The following is a 3906-nucleotide window of genomic DNA, read 5'->3' as shown; positions in this document are numbered from 1 at the left end:
TGTTCCCATAGTAGTATTCTTTGATTGCACTCACGTGATAAGACGGCCATGTTGGTGCCAAAACAATAGAAAATTGTAGCTCAAGTTTTACATAATAATGAGTCAAATTTGCTTTTTCGCTATTGTTCTTTCCACTGACCAACATGGCCGTCGTAACGTGACGGTCAGTGTAAAATGCAGACTGAGGTTATAATGTAACTGTTGAAAAAGCCCCCAACCCCTTAGAAATGCTAACCTTAGGCCTATTCATTGCTTGATAAGGTCCCATTTTAAACTTTTTTACCGTTTTTTTTTACGGTGTTTAATATTTTATCGCAATGTTTTATGGTGAAGTTATATACAAAATCCCTTCTTATTAAGAAAAGACACCTATTTTTCTTAATATTGTAAACATTAAACTGATTTTTACTGAACAATATTCAAATATTGTTTTAGGCCTAATTAGGCCTAAGGTTAGCATTTCTAAGGGGTTTGGGCTTAACTGTTAGCATTCCGATTCCAGTGATTTATGGCGCGTTCGATTGACCCTCTTCGGAATAAGAATACGTAGAGTGATGATTAAAACGGTATGTTTGGCGCGTTTCAAAGCAGCAAGGATAATAAAAATATGTTTAAAATAGCATTTTAGCAGATGTTTGACAATTTTAATGTGAATCTCCGTAAAAACGAAGGATTTCTAACTCATGTATTCCGATTCCGGAATACGGTCAATCGAACGCACCCTTAATTTCATTCCCAGGCACCTCACGTCCAAGGGCACTTTGAGATATGGAAACAAGTCTTTACCTGGTAACAACAGCAGCGGAAAATTCAGTTTAATTTTACAATATTAAGAAAATAGGTGTCTTTTCTTAATAAGAAGGGATTTTGTATATAACTTCACTATAAAACGACATTGCGATAAAATATTAAACATGGTAAAAAAAAACGGTAAAAAAGTTTAAAATGCGACGTTATCAAGTAATGAAAAAAAAATGAACTGGAATATATAATGAAATAAAGCATGAAGTTATGCTGTTTACCATAGAGACGCAATCAAGTAAAAAGCTTAGCTCGAATGGAGTCCTCTTGAGTATTGAGTGAAGTCTTCAGTTCCGTAATGAAAAACATTTCATACAGAAGACAATTCTGCCACACAGAAGGTATTCTGCCATAGGCTAGCATCTCATTAATATCCATGGTGGTATTGACACCTCTAGTTTAAGCAGTCATTTCTTGCGTTAGGGGAAGTGTTTGAACCGGGCAGCACCCTTAAGCAAAACTCACGCTGCCGGATAAGGGTCTTTTTGGACAAAAGACAATAATGAAAATTGTAAAGGAGTCAATCTTTTTAACAATTCAAAAACAGTAGCAGTAGTACGGCAAATAAGCATGTTCAATTTCCTACAAATACGCACACGTACGTACCGCATGAAGTGAAGCTATGATCCTCTCAGTTTTGAACGCAATTGCGTAGAGAAGCATGAAAATTTCAGGACTTCAATGGAGCTTGAACCCATGACCTCGCGATACCGTTGCGACGCTCTAACCAACTGAGCTAAGAAGCCACTGAAGTTAGAAGCATGCAGGTCATTAGTGAATTCAAGTGTTCCCGTGATGAATGAATCAATGAACGAAACCTTATATGAAATAAATCAAATGACTGCTAATGTCCAATATGTATGGCTTAAGAACCAAATAACTGCTGCGAAGGAACCGTGCTACACCGGAAAGAAAGTGATCTGTCACATATGGTCCAGGGAACAACATTTCTCTATAACCTTGTCACAAAACTAGCTCCGAAAATGGCTCCGGATGAGGGTTATAAGCGAATCGAGAGCGGAAATCTCGGGGTTTATCCTTATGGCACGACACTCTGGCAACGCGTCCAGAGGTACCACTACCATAGTCCCGATTTTTACCCTGTACTTTGAGCATTTGGTCTGCGCATGCACATGCGCAAATTCTTTGGACCACTGATGCTTGCTTTACGTAAGATACAATGGCTGCTTTTCGCGACTTGCCCGTCCTCGGTTCCATCGTGTTCTGTGGCAAAACCAGGGTCGATCATGAGACGATGAAATTAATCATACTGCAGGTACTAAGACAACAATCTGAGTGTGAAACCGTTTAAGGTCATTTTGTGATTGCTTTGGTTTCTCATTGTTGTCCTAAGTATCAGTTTGCTTAAAAAGCCCTGCACCACTTTTTCAACCAATGGAATGTAACTCTCAGAAAACTACATAAAATACTAATCGGTTCAGTAAGCGTTCTTTTCCCAATGTTCCGATTAGTCAGAATAATATTTTTCTTTGACAAAGTCACATTTGAATCAATTCAATCAAATCTTTATTTAAGAAGTAAACCACAAAAGGACCTCAATTTTCACAGCTCATTTTAAGAATTAAAGTCGGGATTATCTGGGTCTAATAGAGATGAAACTGTGGTGAAGTTGCCAATTCAAGTTGAAGACGTCATGCTCTCGGCAAATTGCTCTCATGCTACTCAACTTCCTCCTTTAAGCTCTCTACCACAGGTTCTAACATTTGATGTCAAGCAAAACTGTTTGATAGTTCGCTGAACTATTTGACGCAATTTTTATTATCACTATAAAATATACAACAAACGGCGGTCTCTTTCTGAGAGAGGTTTTACGCTGCTTAAACACGTTCACATGAAAAAAGGTATTTTAAATAGCATGACGACTATTAGTTCTGTTTCTGAAGTCCCTCTGTCCACACTCCACATAAGGACTGGATCCTGTCCCTATAATTGGAGCGCTGAGACTGACAATAGATTCCCAAGGGACTGTCTTCATCCCGTCCCTCGGAAAGACAGGCAGCCGAGAAGAACGGGACGAAGTGAGACCCTGGGAAGTAGTGTTCAGTCCCTGCATGTGCTGATCTTAGTGTAATTTGTGTCTTCTCGAGCACTGATGCACCGGCTATCTTGCATGGAGTTACTGTTCCGAGCAGTTTTTACTACCTTGCAGTAAAGACGTTTATACAAATTATTAAATGCATTATGAAATAAAGTTTTTTGCATGTTTCAATTTAATTTTATCAGTGGTCGAAAATTTACAGCTAACCGGACGCCGGTTTTTTTACACATCCCACAACAATAGGTTTGCCTAGACTAGTTTTCCCGAAAATAGGATAACATTTACTGCGGCATTTGACCACTGTATATGATACACCGTTCTCAACGTGTTTCGCTTTGGCTATTATACATTTATGAGGATTCCGTTTAATCCTCCTGTGGGTTGGTCGAGGTAAAGCCTTCAAATCAACAGCATTTGCAGCAAGTTCGTTTGTGGATTCGTTGCTCCTGTTAAGGCTGGAAGTCTCTAAGATTGGTGCTGATTCTTCTTCTTTTTCAGTCGGCAATACTAACATACCAGAGCCCTCATTTTGCACGGTACTGTCATCCTTTTTACCCAGCTCCAGGGCAAATGTCTGGAGCTCCTCAGTGGCGTTCCACTGAGCTTTGTTCGGCACCACCGTTCGACCACTTCCGAGGCTAATAAGCACAGCCATTACAAAAGCGACCTACGATAAAAATGATGCGATTACAGTTCGTAATTCGTGGCGTCAAATGCAAAAAAAGAGAGAACAAAAGACAAACAAGAGGTGACACGGCATTCTGAAACTTTGACTCGGGTAGCGTAACCTATTCGGAGCAAGTGCCAGCTTTTTTCTCGAATTCCCAAAATAAAACTGTCTTAGGAGTATTTCAGGTCCCATAAACCCTTCTAAACCTTTTAAAATGTCAGGAGGCACGAATCTCTAATATAACATAATTTATTTTTTTGTTTCTTTTCCTTGTATTGAAGACCTTTCAAAAGACCAGCAGCTACTTTCAGGCCTTTTTTTCAAACACTGCCCGGCAGTGTAGCACGTCTTCTTTTAGGAGGCCTGAATAGGGTGT

This window comes from Montipora foliosa, chromosome 1 (genome assembly GCF_036669935.1).
Source record: "Montipora foliosa isolate CH-2021 chromosome 1, ASM3666993v2, whole genome shotgun sequence".
Lineage (NCBI taxonomy): Eukaryota > Metazoa > Cnidaria > Anthozoa > Scleractinia > Acroporidae > Montipora > Montipora foliosa.
The sequence above is the reverse complement of the archived record's forward strand: the minus strand, read 5'-3'. Positions refer to the sequence as shown.